The sequence below is a fragment of the Canis lupus genome, chromosome 8 (genome assembly GCF_011100685.1).
Source record: "Canis lupus familiaris isolate Mischka breed German Shepherd chromosome 8, alternate assembly UU_Cfam_GSD_1.0, whole genome shotgun sequence".
Classification (NCBI taxonomy): Eukaryota; Metazoa; Chordata; class Mammalia; order Carnivora; family Canidae; genus Canis; species Canis lupus.
In genome coordinates this window covers 40743578-40763065 of record NC_049229.1, presented here as the reverse complement: position 1 = coordinate 40763065, position 19488 = coordinate 40743578, and the positions used below count along the sequence as shown (strand labels likewise).

At 41.3% G+C, this 19488-nt stretch overlaps 1 long non-coding RNA gene across 2 annotated transcripts in view; it reads left to right on the top strand.

Annotated features, from left to right (window-relative positions):
* Positions 1-15334: 15334 nt before the first annotated feature.
* The window catches only part of LOC119872875, a 161526-nt gene continuing 157372 nt past the window's right edge, over positions 15335-19488 (top strand). For both annotated transcript variants that reach the window (XR_005363429.1, XR_005363428.1), the window contains exon 1: positions 15335-15467. This is a non-coding gene — a long non-coding RNA (uncharacterized LOC119872875). The remainder of the gene's footprint in view (positions 15468-19488) is intronic.

The following is a 19488-nucleotide window of genomic DNA, read 5'->3' as shown; positions in this document are numbered from 1 at the left end:
TGCTGCAGGTCTAGAGACCGCTTTGGGAAGCTCTGTCCTAGACTATTACATCTTGCAAGGAATTGTCAATTCACTTAACTGATGAAGAAATAGAGGTTCAAAGAAGTGTATTGGGTGGCCCAAGGTCACTTAGGTGCTGCTAGTGGGTTCAAACTCAGGCTTTCTGAATCGAACGCCAGTGCTTTCTCCACTACAAAATGCTCTCCAAGCAGTGTGCCTCTTTAAAAATTCTCCAAAAGACTCCAGATGGCCACCAACAGGGGTGGTCCTATCAAACGAATGCCAAGTTGCTAAATCCAACCCTGATAGCGACAGCTTTGAATATGAAGCCAGAGACGGTTTGCAAAAGCCTTTGTGTTCTTCACAGCGTTGTCTCTCATCTTTCTAAATACTGCAGATAGAAAAGGAAGCATGTTGAGGAGGAGCAGACACAGCTAAGCAGGGCTCCGATTTGTGTCCAAAGAGGCACACCTCCAGAGCCATGCTGCCAAACTAGGGCTGCTGGTGGGAAGCCCCGTTGACTTTGGACTCAAACAACAGTTTTGGTCCTCTTGCCTGGCCCCTCCTTGCCCTGACCCCCCCCTCCCTGGCCTCAGTGTGTGCAGAGGTGGCTTCGGAGATATATTTGAAACTTAAAAAATATACATTCTTTCCATTTTTGCTTGAATGTAGGCTTCATCATTCACTGTGGCTAATTGTAAGCTACAGGATACACAGAGAAAAACAAAATCAAGTAAACAATATATTATTAACAAGGCCTGGCTAAAGCAAAACTAGGGTAAGTATAGAGTTTGTCTTTGGTTCCTCGGGTCTCCTTTTTGATGCTCTCATGACTCTACAAGGCCCCAATTCTTCCCTGCCCGTCTTTTTATTTATTTATTTATTTATTTATTTTTTAATTTTTTTTTTCCGTCTTTATTTCTAGTCAAATTTTACTTCTTTACTTTACTTCTTTACCTTCTGCTAAACTCCGCTAAGGTGTGAGATGAAAGAAATTTAAGGAGTTCTTGCTCATAGGTCTTCTAATTTTAGTAGAGGACATTTGAAGACTAAATACCCTCCAAGTGCTTAAAAAAAATGAAGCTCTAATGATGAAATTTTGGGAGAACTGGGAGGTAGTAGAGGGTCACTAAGAACCAGGACCTTACCCAGAAATCTTTATGTCGTACATCATGGGTGGCCACTAATTTGTCTTCTGCTAAGGCTAAGATTTACCTTGTGTATTGTTGACAATCCTGGTGGAGGCTTATGCCTTAGGAACTGTCATTTGTATTTGTCTGCGTCTGCGGTTATCACAAGAAATTTGTGTCCACTAGATAGCATTCAGATAGAGCTGGTGGAACAAATTCTTATTTCTACAGCTTAATGATGAACTAGAGAGCTCCTCCTAACCCACCAGGATTCTAGCTTTGTTCATTTTGTCTCTGCCTCATAGGGTGAACTATGTTTGTGACTACTACTGGGTGAAAGCAGAAAGAGCAGGCATTTTACTTGTGTAGCGCTATATAGTGTTCAACGTACTTTGTGTACGTTCTTTCCTTTTCCTCACTTCTTGAACTTGTAGAAATGATCGTTTCCATTTTGCTTCTGAGGAAAGAGGTTCAAATACATCAGCTAGGAAGTAGCAGAGCTAAAACTTGAACCTAGACCTTTGATTTCTAATTCTAAATAGACCATATTTCATCCCCAAACAGTAAATTAGAGATGTATTGTAGAAGAGGCTGTGGTTGGCTAACTGCAGGGAGGCCCTTTTAGGATGGACTGTAGTTGGGAAGGGACTCTGGCCAACATATGAAAATATTGAAAAGGGGAAACGTTATGGTGCCAGCCTTCCTTCTGGTGATCCCAGTGGATGTCATGATTTGTGTGTCAAGTCCAGAGTAGTGGAGGCAGACAACACTATAAGGGTGGTCTATGACTTTCAGAAAGGCAGGAGGTAAGAATATGTGGGTTGGGTTGGCAGAGAGGAAAGATGGTGCTTAAAATAGAGGAGAGGGTTCTCCCAGTTACCTCTGAGATTCTGTGCATGCAGCCAAAACAAGTCCTGAGAAGGTGAGGAAGCTCCTCAAAATCACATTTCTACTGGGACTGCAAAATGACTGTGGGCAAGTGGAAGAGCTTGTGCTGACTGAGGTCCCTGAGGAATTATCTCTATGTTGTCTGTTCACTTACTGCTGTATACAAGTGTTACACGGTGCTGTATTTCATTAATACTGTTCTGGTGTAGAGTGCTTGTCCTGTATTTCAGATGTTCCCAGGGACGCTGGGAGAAGGAATGATGCTAACCAGCAATATTCCATGCACTTAATCACTTCTGGGAAATTAATGTAGCAGTAGTGTTGACTCAGAACCTAAGGGAAAAACGAGGGCATTTTACGTGTGTAGATTAGAGGATTAGCAGGCACAAAGGTACCAAGATGGAATGAGCTTAGTCTGTGGGAAAGAATAAAAGCCCCTGCCTTGTCAAAGTGGAGAATCTGGGAAGAGAAAGCAAGGTTGGACAGATAACTTCAGGCTGGATTAGAGGGCTTGGTGTGTCACACTGAAGAGGGTTTGCCTTGATTATGGGCTTCATAAAGTTTTTAAGAGAGTATCATTTTAAGATTAGTCCAGCAATGTATGGGATGGTTTAGAGTGGAAAGAGCTTGTGGGCAGGAGAAAGGATATTAGGCTATTGGAGTTATTTTTATAGGAAGTAATTTAGGGCTGACCTTGTTTGGAAATGGAGAGGAAGGACAGCTATGAAAGACACTAAGATGAGTTCCTTTTACTTGCCAAGGAGAAAGTCAATTGTTGGCTGAACACATTGTCCCCAGTGGGATCATGTGGCAAGGAGTGGGGTTTCCTGCTATTCTCTTAACCTTACATCCTTGCCGTTTGTTTTCCTAGTGTGGTCTCCTGTTGTCTTAATGGAGCAGTGGAGTTCTGCTCATTAAAATCGTGCAGCACAATACAAGTATCACAATACAGGTATCACAATACAAGTAACTGATTTTATAGTATTTCAAACTTGCCATGTTGATAAATTAGGCACTGCACTATTTTATACAATCTGGAGTCTCAGACTTAGAGAATTTTGAAAATTAGCAAATCTGTGGCAAATGGCAGCACCTGCTGGCAAATATGATATTACAGGCTAACTCTAGTAGACAATGTAATGGCCCAGAAAAAGAGGAACAAGGGGAACGAAGCTGCTTGAGATGGAAAGGTTGAGGAGGGGAATCCAGAAGCTTGGGAGAGATTAATATATTTCAGGGAAATACAAGAAAAACAATCAGTGACAGCAAGATAACCCCAAAGTTTGGAGGAGCCAATCAGAATGTGTCTATCATATAAATGTGATGGTATCACATAAGGTTTCTGACCTCATAGGATATTCTACATTTAAAATGATAAATTCTAAAGATTCAAATGCTGCGATAATCTCTTTTAGGGTAACATGGCAACCAGCATTCAGGAGTCTGACAACACCCTCCAAGACTTCAACAACAATAATTTTGTGTTTAATGCATTTGAGAATTATTTTCTTAGGAATTGTTCTCCCTGTGAAAATACTTTTTAATATATTAGAAATTGGTATGTGTGTGAGGAGGTGGGATATGGCTGCACTTTACGGATCTTGTTACTAGAATTCATACATCCTATAAAGTCAGATTTTCCAGACTCATACATGGTTCAAAGAAGATGATGACAAAAGTCCTTATAAGGTATGGTCATAGATTTTCAGGGAGACTGGTATGTAAAAAAACTTATTTGTTTACCTCTCACCTTTTATTTGCAGAAATAATTTAAGACTACTTTAAGCAAACTGTAAAGAACGAAATTTTCCCTTAAAGAACCTGGTTGGGAAAATAGGAGTAGTTTTAAGAATTAATGAATGATAAGAGATTATTTATCAGAATGTAGTAAAGAGCATATTTCTGGAACTCAAGTGCCTGGGTCAGCATCCTGACTGTGTAGTTCTTTAGCTTGGAAACTTGGGTAAGTTGCATAAGCTCTCACTGTCTGATTTGTAAAACAGGACAATAATAATACCTGCCTCATAGGGTTGTTGTGAGTTTAAAATAGCATAATATATGTTAAGCACTATACAGAGCCTGGCATTAGTAAGCACTATATGTGTTAGCTACTATTATTATGGAAAGTGGTAAATGAACGACATACTCAGTAATCTCTGTGGGAGTTAGCTTTTGGGAAATAGTGATAAAAATAAAGAAATAGGGTTGAAAAGAAAAAAAAAACACAGAAGGATGAACTGGGGAGGCCTACTGGGAGGGTGGTGGTAGTTCATGTAACCTGAGTTTTTTAAAAGAAGTAGGATTTATATGAAAGAAGAGGCAGACAGAATGACCAGAATAATAGGGCATGTAGCCTGTTACAGGGATGAAGAGAGGCTGATCTGATTGAAGCAGTGTGGGCACAGAGGGAAGTATTTGAAGCCCTACGCTGGGATGATCATGGAGCCTAGTATTCAAGGCTGAGGAATCAGAACTTTATTCTGAAGACTTGGGAGCCACAGATGAGGTTTGCATGGGGGTGTGTGGCCCACTAGGAAAGTTAATCTGTGCTGGAAGGGTGAAGGATGCTACAAAGCCAGGGGTCTGGTGAGGAGTTGTAGGGGATGAAAATAATTTTCTCCCTACCCTTTTGAGTTCCTAACTGAGATGCCTGCAATAAAATGTGGATTGACAAGAGAAAAACAGATAAAGCTCATTAACAGGTATGCCTCATGTACACATGACACATACCCAGAAAAACTGAGTAATTCTCTGAGGTGGCTTAGAATTCAAGATTACACACCACCTTAATAGGGAGAGGTGGTGGTGGGTGTTTATGTAGGCCTCTTAGGGGAGAGTAAAGGGAGATGAATGGGCCCTTAGAAGAATAGATGGGAGGTATGATGGTTTGTGATCAAGTTTGTCTGGGTATGGTATGGACTTCTAGTCTCATCTCCTATGATAATAGTTCATCTTCCATGCTTGCTGTAACTCTTGGGGAAAGAATTGATGATGAGTGAACTCCTTCTGGAGGATGACAGGAGTTCAGAGTAATCTTCTCCTTGCATTTGCTGGTTTTCAAGTGTCTATAGCTCAAAATAATCAACATACCACAGTGGCGGATTTGGGGTCGCATTTTCTCCTACTCTTCAGGGTCAACTGAGTGTGGGACCAGAAGTGCAATAATGAGAGTCTGGACAAAGGGAAAGGCAGATGGAAGGGTGATGATGAGATAGACCTCATTAAGGAGGACCTGATGACATTGAAAGCAGGTGCCAAGGGAGGGGCTATTTGAAGCCAGAGACACTGGGATAGTTGAGGTATCAAGTGCTCTCACACTGAGCAGGGAGCCTCCAATGCAGGGCTCAGTCCCAGGACCTGAGATCATGACCTGAACTGAAGGCAGGTGCTTAACCAACAGAGTCACTCGGGCACCCCAAAGTGCCAAGTTGCTCTTAAGAGGAGGCTGGGGTTGTATAGATGATCTTCTAGACATGCTGAGGTTAAGGTGGCAGGAAAAAATGAATACTCATAATAATGTCTGTGGCAGCTTATATCAAGACAAATATCCTCAGCAGTACTAGGTTAGAAGGTTTCTTTGAGTATGTGGGTACATCCCTAGACAGAAATCCAAATAATTTTCTCAACTTTTCATTTGTAATACATGTAATGTTGTTATAGGACTAGTGGTTTCACTGCTTTTAGGCTGATTTGTAGTAGTATTTGTCTGTAAAATTTTCATCATTATTAGCACTAAGTGTGGCTCATGCATTCTGGATAATTCACAGTCAGCCTTTTATGCTGACTTTCTATCTGAGGACCTCCATGTCTCTCTTTCTAACTCAGCATTAATATTAATGATGACCACTAGAGCAGAAAATCAGATCGCCAGGCCAAATCAGATCTGCTCCTTTAAGAGCTCACAGTTTACCCAAATGTGAAGGTCTGGGGGCGCTTTTGTCCTTCAGGTGAAGTCTGGTAAGTGATGAGAAGAACCCCTTTCCTCGAGTGAAAGGCTGATGCCATTAGGGATGGCTCACTCTTTGCAACCTCATTTAGCAGCATGCTAAACAGTGGCTCATTAAGCTATAAGCATCTGTGTAGTGGCACCAGAGGCTTCTGAGGGCACTGGGCTGAGATGGTGGCTTCACTGTTTAGCTTCTGAGTCTAGGACATTTAGAGCTCCGGAGGAAGAACAAACAGAGTAGCAAGCGCAGTGAAATTGAACGTGGCCAGATTTGCCCTAACATTGAATTAATGCTATAGGCTCTGAGATTCAGAAATAGTAACAGCATTACACATAAAACAAGATGGGGTAAATTTTGCAGGGGATCATTTGTTTTCCCATTTCAAGGCTTGAATGGTCAGATGTAATAGGGATAGGAAGTAAAATAGAAATAAAAATTGTAATCTATAGCTTGGCCCAGCTGCTATTGTGCTTAGGTATTTTGATATGTCTTAAGTTTTTAACTCCAATTTTCTTTTTTTTCTCTGTGGCATTGTGGATGCGTTCAAAATTTTCTTAAGGTTATAAGATTTCTCCTATGCGTAATCTGCTCACTTGTTCTCCTTCCGCTCGGAAGTCAGCAATGCCCCCAGTGGCAGTGAACACAAATAGCTCAATATGCTTTGAGTCATAGTTTCCATTTTTATGACTTTTGCTTGTTTTATAGGCTAATTTTAGGCCTGACTTATTTTTTCCTCTTAGTGCTATATTAATAAAATTCACAATGCCTTGAATGCAGCAAAAAGTCAAATGTTCATTGAATGGCTGTTTCGTAATCATAGTGTGCACAAAAGAACTCTACAAACCCTACTTTGGTGATGCTATTGCACAAGCAGTGTAGGCATAAAAGAAACGCACACCTGGATTCCAAGTCTAGGTCACTATGGGCAAGTCAGCTGAATTGTCTATATTCCAGTTCCTCATCTGCTAAATGGGAATGTATGACCTTCACAGAATCATTGTGAAGAATGAAGAGTTAACATATAAAAAGTTCCTGCCAGAACACCAAGCACATAAATAAGCCCTTACAAAGTACTTGTCAGACAAATCAATAACTCCAATGCAAAATTTAACAAGACAAGGACAGTTTCCCAGATACAGTGAAGTTTCCTAAGTGTCATGCCAAAGACCTAACATCCATCAGGGTGCTAGCTTTGTGTTATAATCCACTCTTTCTGTACACATTTTTTATTTTCCAGATTTGTGCTAAAAGGGAACTTGGATATCTTCTAAGATGATTTTAAAATTTTCCTAAAGGTACATTGAAAGGGATTTACTCTCTGCTTTTAATAATGTCAATCAAGAGCAAAATGGACCCTATAATGCCATGAGACCCTCAGATTGCTTAAAATAATGAATAAGCACAAAAAAGAAAGTGTGAACTGATCTGTATGAAAACTTTAGTCTCTCAGAGTTTGCACTTTCCATGATACTGTGGTATTATGGCCTGAAGAGAGGCCCACTGCCTCCCTGGGAGCCATCAGAGATATATTCATGTTCTCCTATACTACCCAGACCATTTGCAGACATCTCTAACCACCATGAAGAAAGCCTGTGTAATGGACTTATTTTTGTTTTAGGGCTTGACTAATTTTTCTTCACATCGTACTGAAGTAGAATTATTTCTGGGAAAGAAGAAGTGAAACTTGGTGTTATTAGACAATTTGGCCTTTCCTATCAATTATCTATAACTCAAGAAATCAGAGAAGCAAGGCAGGCTCAGAATTAATGACCAACCACTCAACAGATCAAGTGAAAATGGAAGCCCACAGGTTTTTGATCAAATGTTCTCTAAACTTGATGTTAGCAGTGGAAACAGACTGTGGTCCTCAGGGAGGCTGACTCAATGGTCTTCAGACCAGTGCATCCAAAATGCACCTACTTCCCTCCCCTATTTTTTTAAGCCATGGCTTACTTCTCACTCACACCCTTTCTTGGTGCCCAAATCTTAATTTGTATTGCCTCTCAAAGAGAGATGTGTACTATTTCACAACATCAAACATGCACACTGAAAGCTGCCTTATTAGGTAACTGTTTTAAGTTTTATGACAAATTGCCTCCCTTTTAGCAGGCACCTGGGATGTCTGTTTTCTCTTTGCGACTCAGAACTCCTGGAGAGGGTTATGAGATGGGATCTGATACACTTGTGACTTAACTCACATATGACAATGGGGAACCCCTGCAGATGGCAGCAGCACTTCAAATTTCGCCAGCCAGGAAGGGCCTGTGCTTCACACAACCAAAAATCAAAAGACGTTGGCAGAATCCTTATCCTTGTCCCCGTGCCCCCACCATTTCCAACCACTACTCCTGATTCCAGCTTTACCTCTTTGAGTCCTGCACAGCGTAGAACATGGACAGTAGGAAGTGAAGCCCAAGAAATGTCTGTCTAGTCCCCTTTATCAAAGAGGAAGGGAATTTGAAAACCTTTCAATGCCCCCAGCTCCTCCATTTCCCTCTCAAACGTGGGTTTTTCTCTCCCACTTGAGTGAAACTGAAGGAATCGAAATGGAGATTGTAGATCATACCCTGATTTAAAAAAAAATGATATTACTCTCTGCTGGCTAGTTATACTATTAGCCAAAGAGGGAGCAAACTATTCCTTTTGCCTTCTATTGCTAGAAATACCCATTAAAGAAAATTAATGTTTATTCTATAATTTCTGAGAACTATGTGCAATGCCTTTACATAAGAGGTGTCCATAAATATGAATCTGAGTCTTTCACATCCGATTTGAAAAGCCGTATTGTATATATAATCTTTGTGGAGTTGAAAATATAAAACATGTCTAGGCTGATATTCACACTTCTATTTATAATTATTTAGAACTTAGATCTTTAAATTGCAGAGGCAATACAATCTTATATAAAAAGTCCAACAATTCAAAAATATATATAGAAAAAGTTAATAATCCCCTCTGCCCTATCCTACTTCCTGAGGTAACTGTTAAATATGTTTATGAATATCCTTAAGTATCTTAAATATGCTTATAAAAATCCTACCAAAAAGGTAGGATCTTACTGTACACATTACTGCAACTTTCTCTGGATCAATAAGTAACAGCTGCACAGTATTCCATAGAACGGAAGTAACATAATTTATTCAACCATAGCTCCTGTGATGGACATTTGTGATCTTTCCGGTTTTATCATTACCACAAATAATGCTGAAATTTCATGTACAACCTTATATATTGATATTTTTGTTTCTGTAGGCCAGTCCTCAAAGTGGAATGTCATATAGAGAGTTTTGTGTACTGTAAATTTTTAGTGAATACTGTCACTTTGCCTTCATATTTGGTTGTTCGTTTGCCTACATCTTTGCCAGTACTTGATGTTATCAATTTTTAATTTTTTTTTTGCCAATCTGCTGGATAGAAAATGGTATCTTTCTTGAATTTGCATTTCCCTGGCAAGATTGTGTGGCATAACATCTAAAGGTGTGGAGCTAGAGTCCAACTGCCTGGCTGTGTTGCATACTACCTGTGTGAATTTAGCAAGTTACATAGCTTCTCTGTGATTAAGTTTCATCATTCCCATTGAAAATAGGAAATATAATAGTACCTGTCAAATGAGTTTATTATTGGGATTAGTTAATATTTGTAAAAATTTTACAAAGGCACCTGGTGCTTAGAGCAGCAGTGCCTGACACCTAATAAACACTATGTGAGGGCAGCCCTAGTGGCTCAGCGGTTTAGCGCCACCTTCAGTCCAGGGCGTGATCCTGGAGACCCGGGATGAGTCCTGTGTGGGGCTCCCTGCATGGAGCCTGCTTCTCCCTCTGCCTGTGTCTCTGCCTCTCTCTCTCTCTCTCTCTCTCTCTGTGTCTCTCATGAATAAATAAAATCTTAAAAAAAAAAAAAACAACCACTATGTGAGTTAAATAAATGCTAGTGATGTTGAATATCTTTTTATATCTTATTAACCATTCATATTTTTTCTGCTAAATATGAATGTTAAAATGTTTAATTTTTAGTGTAAAAACTGGATGGATTTTTTTTTTCACTTTTGAAATCAGGTTACTCCTAGGGAAAAGCACAGCAATCTGTGCCCCACATCCCTTCTCCAAGAAATATTCCATTGCTTGGAAATGCCAGATGCCAGATGCTGAGAAGAATTTTGCTGGAAGGTTTTTGTTTTTGTTTTTGTTTGAGAGAGAGAGTGAGCAGGGGGTGGAGTGAGAGGAGCAGAAGGAGAGGGAGAGAGAGAATTTCAAACAGACTCCATGCGGAGTGTGGAGCCCAACACGGGCTCAATCCCATGACCCTGAGATCATGACCTGAACCGAAGTCAGAGTTGGATGTTTAACTTACTGAGTCACCCAGGTGCCCCTGGAATGTTTGAATTAGAAGGAAAATGGAAGAGTTTTGAAAAATAGACAAGAAATTTTCTAGATACAAGAACATTTCAGGATTAGCCCCCTCCTAAAATAAACGGTAATTTAAACTTCTCTTTCCTAAAAGGTGGGACCTAAGATTACTTGGATAGAGATGTGAATCCATTAGGGCTTTTCAGAGAGAGTGATAGAGGAAAGAGGGGGGGTTGGGGGGGGAGAAGGCAGTTGAAAGCAACTTAATTGCCAAAGGTACAATTTTACAAATGAAAAATTGTTGTTTGATATCTTGGATTTCAGAATAGCTTGAACTTTCTTGTTAAGATTACTAACCACATACCTATTTTCTCAACTGGTTATTTTTCACTTGGATTTGTCCTCTACAGGAAATCTTGTATTATTTATCAGTCATATAAATCTAAAACCATCCTGCAACAGGCTTGCTTAAATGTCAGAGACAACTATTTCTTGTGTTCTTCCTCTTAGCTTCATGCTCTTTTTATGTTTTCTGTACATCTTCAGTGTGATGGAAAGACACTTCCATCTTTCATCAGGCATTGGTTTTAGTCTGTTTTGGTTAAATTCACATTTGAGCAGTCTGATTCCATTTCTGAATTACTGAGGGGTGGGGAGGGTGGGCCTGCAAGGTGGCAAGAGGGAGGAAGAAGGAGACTTTCTGAACCTCATTCATTGGCATCTGTGCACTATCGTTCAGCAACATCACACGGACTTTTATTGAACCTTAGAAATGATGGCAGGCAGTGAGAATGTTTATGGAAAAACACCCTTTCACAATCACAATTTCAAACCTTCTGATTTCCATTTTTCCAGCTCATTCCCTCTAGTCCTTGGACTCCCATAGCTGTTCCACCTCACCTCCAATCCATTGACCCGATCACCTTTGCGCTGATCATTACCTCCCTTCATGTCTTTACTGCTCGTCTCAATTTCCTTTTGTACATCTTCAGTTTCCCTTCCCCTTTCTGCCTCTACCACCCTACTCTGAATTAGTTACCACAAAACCCAAGTGGATTGAGTGGCCAGCCAATCTTGAAGCATTTCCCAGAATTTGTTTCCTCTCCTAGATCATCATCTTATCCCTTCTCCTCTCCCCTCCAACCTCCAATGCCCCTCCCTATTCCTTGCTCTCAGCTCATGACCTGATTTCTTATTTCACTGAGAGGAAACAAGCAACCAGAAGAGAAATTCCACATGCTCTCACCACCAAAAGTCATAACCTAGCTGAATCCGTGTCCCACAGATCAGCTTTTAACTGTTGTTGCAGTGGGGACTAACTATCTCTGTACCCCCATAGCTCAGCCCTGGCACGTGTGTGCTCGGTTCTGCACATTCCCCAACCTTGCTTCCTCAAGGACAGTACTTCTGCAATTTCATATTCTCTCTCGCATGATCAGTCTCCTCCTCCTTACTTAATCATTACCATCAGCATACAAGTGTGCAATATTTCATCTTTAAAACACTTTCAATATAGGTGTTAATCATAAGCTTTTGTAAACAAATTGCTGTCTGGTCATTTTAATAAGAGAAAACATTATGTGACGAGGTACAAAACATGAAGCTGGCTCCTTTCCCTTAGTGAAGCAGAAAACATTTTTTCAAAGCCCCAAATTAGTGACACAGTAAATAGACATTCTATACAGTATGCTAAAGCAAACCTGTTAATTGTCATATTTAAAACTGGAAAGACTCCAACATAAAGCAGAAACAGGAGTTATTATCAGGTTTTTGTGGAGGAATTAATGAAATGAATGTTTGTGGGCCACAAACTCCTAGTAAACTTACAAAGCCATATCGCTTTGATACAGATAATATTAAAATTAGTTTAGGAGTGGTATGCCTTAGACTCTCCCACTTCCAAGAAAGTACCAAGGAGATAATATGCAATTCTTAAACATGAAACTGTTTAGAGCATTAATAAACTGTGCACATATTGCCTAAGGAATTGGAACACTTCTGTTTCTCCAAATGGTTGAATTGTATTTCCCAGCACTGAAAGGATTTGTCACCTGTGAGTATACAGAGGGCAGGTGTATGGTGCCAGATTGGCTCTGTCAGCCCAGGTCAGTAGGCTCATTGGTGTCTCTCATCTCACACTGCTGGAGTTTCTGGTCCCATGATTCCTGGAGCAATTGGCTGACCTGTAAATGGCTGCCTGCCCTGCGACTGACTATATTCTGTTGGACTTCCAGTCTTCCCAGCTGCACCTTCATCTGTGTCACATCCTCTGCCCTCGTCACTGAGTACTGCAAGGACATGCCTGCCATCTTGTGTTGGCTCTGCAGCCCTAAGTATCTGAGCGGCAGCAATATTTGCAATTTCAGTTCCATAATGCCTGTTTCTATCCAGAAATAAGATCTCTGCTGAAAATAAGACAAACTATTGTTTTAGATGTCTGATTTTCCAGAAGTCATAGGTTGTAGCACCCTTGGTGCTCAGTCACACAGTGTCCACCTAAAACCCCTAGGGCAAAGAATTGGCATGCAGAGGTATATCTCATCCCAGAGATAGTAGCATTTTGGAGGGATAGAGTCAAACTTAGTGTCACACTGAGCACACCTTGGATATTCCTTGGCAACTCACTGTGGCTCTTCCATACCAACCTGGGTGTTAAAGCTCTGTGCCTGCATTCCAGGCAAGTACCAGCTTCTCAGTGTCAAATGCATGGCTACTGTTAAAAAACAAAATTCAAGGAGTACCTGGTGTCTCAGTCGGTTAAGTGTCTGACTCTTGATCACAAATCAAGTCTTGATCTCAGGATTGTGAGTTCAAGTCCTCTGTGCTGGGCTCCACACTGGGCATGAAGCCTGCTTAAAAACAAAACAAAACAAAACAAAAAACAAACAAAATCCCACTAAACCCAAAATTCGACTGAATATATTTGAGGATCTAATTGGATCTATTAAATGATTCATGAATGGGGCAGCATCCCATCTAGCAAATAGAGGGGAGCTCTGAGGAGTTGTACAAAATAAAAGGTTTTTATAAGAAGAATGGTGGGGTAAGAAAGTTAAAAGCAAAAGAAAACTATTGTTTCAGGGAAGATTACCTTCCCTCAGAAGGAAGGGCAGAGGGTCTTATTATAAAAATTTCCTCACCCTTTCCTTGCAGGGAGGGGGATGATGAAGACCCATATGACAGATTACCTCATTGGTACCTATCAGAAAATTCCTGATTGGCAGGTTAAGACTTACATTTCTGGGGGTGGGTAGAAGCTGCAATTAGGTCCTATGCCCTGGTTTGGTGACATGGCCTGGGCCATGTAATGCCACTTTGGGCCTATGGTTTTCTTTTTAACTCCACTGTGGGGACTGGATGCCACTTCACTCACATGTCATGGCTGCTGACCACTATCTTGTCTTTAAAAAATACCTCCTTGGACCCCAAATTACCCTCCCATTTATATACTCCCCATTATAGTAAAAGTCAAAAAGTAATTGTTTATGTTCTTGTTCTCACTAGTTTATCTTCTCCCATTTTTTCTGGAACCCACTCCAATCTGACATTTCTTCTCTCATGCTTGCCTCCATTGTCAAATCCGGTGCTATTAGTTGCAACCGACACAGTTGATACTCTTTCCTTCTTATGATGCTTTCTTCTCTTGATTTCTAGAACACCATGCTTCTTGGTTTTCCTTCTGGTCCTTTCTCTGGCTCCTGTCCCTCTTTCTGATCTCTTTAACATCACAATGCCCCAGGGCCTAATCCCAGGGCCACTTTTCTCTCTTTTCACACTAATTTTCTATGTGATCTCAGCTAGCCCCACTCACAGGGATCACGGATAAAATACAGGATTCCCAGTTAAATTTGATTTCAGATACGCAACCAATAATAGGCTGCCCTGTAACTTTCCGTTCTAAATCCGGGAACCTTACCCTAATGACTCCCAAGTTTTTATCACTAGCCCAAATCTCTCTCCTGAACTTTTTACAGGTAGCGAAACTGAACCTGCATATTTAAGATTTATGTATTTATTTGAGACAGAGGAAGGGAGAGAGCATCCTTATGTGCCAGCAGGGGGAGGGGCAGAGAGAGAGGGAGAGGGAGAATCTTAAGCAGACTCTACACTGAGCTCAAGCCCATTATGAGGCTTGATTTCACCACCCTGAGATTATGACTCAGGCCAAAATCAAGAGTGGAACTCTTAACCAACTGAGCCAACCAGGCATTCCCAATCTTGCATATTTAATAGCCCCTAGATCTCCACTTCGATTTCTAACAGGCGGTTCAAACTTACCATGTCCAAAACAAATCTTGATTCTCTTTCCTCCCATCAGATTTACTCCTCTTGTAGGCTTCCTCCTCTCAGGCACTGGCATCTCCGTTCTTCTAATCAGTGTACTTGTCTTTCACCCCCTTTGCTCATTTGCTGCACACCCCGTCCATTAGCAACCCCTAGAATATAATGAGAATTCTCATTTCTATCACCTGCCCTGCTACCTTGCAGATCCCAGCAGCCTCCTAATTGTTCTGCTTCTACTCCTGCTCCCCTCCTCCAATATACACTCCACGGAGAAATCCATTAAAGATATAAACCAGGTCATATTACTCCTCTGCACTAAAGCCTATAACGTCTTCTCTTCTCTGAGTAGAATGCAAACTGCATACCCCCTGACCCTCTGCACCTCTCTGACCTCACGGGCCATCACCAGCACCCTTGCTCCTGGAACCGAAACAACATGAGTTTGCCCCTCCATGAGTCAGAAAGTGCACCAGATTGAGTAGTCGCCAATGAAAGCTTTATTTGCAGCAGATAAGGAGATCACAGGAAATGGCTTCCAAAGCTGTGACTCCCCTGAGCAGGAGGGTATGGGTTCCTTTTATTTAGAGTTAGGATGATTATTTAGTTAGGAAGCCTTATCATATGCAGAGGAGGTCGCAGCGTGTGTTATGTAAATAAGGCTCCTGCTCCTCCTGGGGCGGAGATTTTAGTATTTTAATGACCTAGAGGTGGTTGTCAGTCATTCTAGAGGCTAGCCATGGTCTGTCTGCGCAGGCGCGAGGCAGGAGTTAAGTTCTAACTGGTCCTTGTGACTGAGCGGGCTGGAGGTCTTGTCAGGGCCGCAGCTTTTCCTGGAGGGACGGTTTTCCCTTTCCCCTCGCCTGAGTTAAGAGGTAAGCTGGAAAGAAGAGCTTAAGGAAAAATGTGGGACAAAGGTGGGTGAGCACAAGCAGGTGGGCAGTAGAGTGCCCCCTGGCCTCTGGGGTTTCACGATTGTTCCTTCTGGTGGGGATCTACTAGTACCCCATGTACCTGATGACTGGTGGCCTCCCTGTGTTCAAGCCTCAGCGTCAGTGTCCCTAATGAGAAAGACGGAACAACCACCCTGTTGGACACCTCCCGCCAGCAAGCTCTTGTCGGGGCCAAGGGCAGCCTGCCCCAAAATGTGCCACTCTGGTGTATTGATTACTTTAGATGAAAGTTACTTAAGAGACAACCTATGCAAGGATACTCAGACCCTTTTCTGTCCCCTGAAAGCAGGGACTACATCTTCCATGTGAAAGGCACCGTCTCTGTACCAGGAGGTAGCCATCCTTATTCCCAGAGATGGGAAATTTAGAGCCTGGAAGGCTGCATAAACAACCCTCCTTACTTTTTACTAAATTACTACCCCAGCCCAAATTCTGTTTAGAGTTCCTTACTAACTGAAGCTCCCAAAATTAAAGTTCTTTTTTTTTTCTTTTTGGTCCTGTCAATTCTTCACAGATTTATTATTTCTCAGTGAAGAATATAAAAACGGCCCACTTTGGTTATTTCTTGAGGTCTCCATGTCATTACTGGGCCTCCGTATATACATAATAAAACTTTGGCTTTTTTTTCTCCTGTTAATCTGTCTCATGTGAATTTAATTCTTAGTCCCACTGGATTACCTTGAGGATAGAGAAGAATTTTTCCTTCCTTTCACTCTGCTCCTTAGGCCTGCTTTATTTTCCTTCATACTACTCAGTACCGCTCCTGGCATTTTATTTATCATTGTCTGTTTCCACCCTCTCCCACAATTAGAATGTAAACTCTGTGAGAGCAGGGCGTTGATTTTTGTCACTGCTGGATATCTGGGGCCGGGAACAGTGCCCATGACCATCATTGCAATCAGTATTTGTTGAGTTGCATATCATCTGTCCATAATGAATAAAAGAGAAGAGCTTTCTTATGGAGGTTGTGATGAAAGAAATAATCATCTTTATTTTGTTCTATAGCTTAATCCCATTTATAAGCAAGGCGTCTCTCTTTTTGCCGGTCCAACTTTTCAGCTCTGCAAAATGTGTGTGGGAATGCTAGCTGTTCATTCCCCTAACAAATCGCTGAAAACCTTCTGTTATTTATAAGGATTCAAGCAAAGGGGAGGGATGCATTTTTCACTACAGTAATTTAAGGGATCAAGGATTGGGAAGCCTCAAATCAAAATTAAGCACAAAAAGTTGAGTATTTGCCCTTGTAGTCTTTTCAGAAAGTATAAGTGCCCCTGGAATGATGCATTGTCTTAGAATAGAGGTATTACTTTAGGGTTTACAAAGAGCTTTTCTTTCCTGTCATCACCTCTGCTTCACAAATGAGGAAAGGAACCTCAGAAGGATTACAAGGTAAATTAGAGGTGGAGCTACCACCTGAGTTTAGGTTATCAGCTTCAGTTTAGCTCAATAAAACAAAGAAAGAAGGCTTTGAAAACTGGTCTTGACAGAATCACCTAAGTACTGTGAGTTGGGGAACATGTCTTTCCCATAAAAATTATGGATAGGACTCAGGAAAATAACACTATCTAAAAAAAAAAAATTGAGAATTTTCATAGAAAGTTTGACAGAACCAATTCAAAGACACTTTTATCTTGGCTTCCATTTGCTTATGTGTATCTATTAACCTAGAGTTTATACATTTTCCCCATATTTTTTATTCAAGAGTGAACTGTTTGTATACATTGCTCAATCTTTAGTGGATTTTGAGACTTTAGAAGCCTATGATCCAAAATATGCTTGTTTTAGTCTCTTTTGGCTGCTATAACAAAATACCATAGACTGAGTGCTTATAAACAGCAACCATTTATTTCTTACAGTTCTGGAGGCTGGGAAGTCCAAGATCAAGATTCGGTATCTAGTGAGGGCTGATTTCTTAGTGCCGTGTCTTCACACAGCAGAAGGGCAAAGGAGTTCTCTGGAGCCCCTTTTATAAAGGCATATAAATCCCATTCATGAGGGCTCCACCATCATCACCTAATCTCCCACAGGTCCCACTACCAAACACCATCACATTAGGTTCAATATATGAATTTGGGAGGGACACAGACATTCAGTATATAGCAATGTTTACATTATTTTTTAAAGATGTAATTGCTGTTAACTGACAACAATTTTTTAAAAAGATTTTATTTATTTACTCATGAGAGACCTAGAGAGAGGCAAAGACTTAGGCAGAGGGAGGAGAAGCAGGCTTCATGCAGGAGCCCAATGCGAGACTCGATGCCGGAACTCTGGGATCACGTCCTGAGCTGAAGGCAGACACTCAACTGCTGAGCCACCCAGGCATCTCATTAAGTCACAAAATTAAAAAATAAAAATTACAGTGAGGTACTTTGTGGATCCTTGAGGGTCCCAAGATCTTATTGTCAAGCATACCTATTTACTACTTCCCCTTCATGGTAGAAAATAATTTGTTCTATATGATAGGTCATTGGCTTGTAGCCTGTTATTAAATTTTTTATAAGTGGAAAAGGGCTAGCACTTTGCCTGCTGATATCTTGTCTTCACTCTTTGCCATTGGAAAAAAAATGTCATCCTAAAGTCAGTTTTCAAAGTAGACCTGCCATGTTTACTATTTCTGGCTACTATCATCCTTCTGGCTCCTTCTAAGGAAAGAGTACAAGCAGCAAATGTGATGTGAGCACCCTCTGAAGCAGGCTGGTCAGAAATGTAAGGTGAAGTGAGAATCCAGCTTGCCCAACACAGTTTTTCTGCTGGCAACTGCTTCTTCCCCCTTCTACATGACTTTAACTTTCTACCTTACACAGCGTGATCCCAGAGTCCTGGGATCGAGTCTCACGTTGGGTTCCTTGCATGGAGCCTGCTTCTCCCTCTGCCTGTGTCTCTGCCTCTCTCTCTCTCTCTCTCTCTCTGTATGTCTCTCATGAATAAATAAATAAAATCGTTTTAAAAAAATAAATAAATTTCTACCTGCAGGAAATGTTGGGGAGAAATGAGCTTGTTTAGGGCTTTTCAGAGAGCAAAAAGCCCTTATGGAGAGAGTGGAGATCCAACAGCTAAGTAAATAGCAGAGTTTGGGGGCAGCCCCGGTGGCGCAGCAATTTGGCGCCGCCTGCAGCCTGGGGTGTGATCCTGGGGACCTGGGATCGAGTCCCACGTCGGGCTTCCTGCATGGAGCCTGCTTCTCCCTCTCTCTCTGCCTGTGTCTCTGCCTCTTTCTCTCTGTGTCTATGAATCAATAAATAAAATATTAAAAAAAAATAGCAGAGTTTGGCTAAAGAAGAACTGAATGGACATTTATGCCAAGGCGGAGGAGAAGGGTAGGATAATGTTTATGAAGAATCACATAATGAGGAGCTGAAGGGGAAATGTTTCTGGGGAAAGACTTGTTGGGGTTCTAGCGTATTTCCTTTCTGAAGGATTCAGGCAGGATGTGGACAAGAGACTTTGCTTGCTTAGTTCTCTTACCGACAGTAACAATCCTATTCCTCCATTGCCAAAAAAACTTCACTTGAATCTCTCTGTCCATCCTAGGGACCCTCATGAGTGAATGGTGGCAGCCAGAAGGATTGGTTAGGTGATGTATGAGTGACAAGTAGATGGATAGAATCCAGGGAGTGCTTGCACTGGAGGGCATGGTGACTGCTGTCCTATCTGTAGTGTGTATGAAAGGCTAGAGAGTTTTCAGGAGCACAGGGTTTCCAGGAAACTGCCTGCCTGTCCAAAGAGAGGCGGAGGCTTATTTTTTGCCTCCAGACTATCATAGGACATCAGCGAGGTTGTTCAAAATTTGCCCTTAACAATAAAAAATACCTCAGACTTGCATAAAGCTTACTATATTCCAGGTAGTACTCATACACGTTTTACATATATTCAGTCATTCAATCCTTAGGACAGCCCATAGGGAGGCAATCTTATTGTGCATGTTTTATAGAGGAGGAAG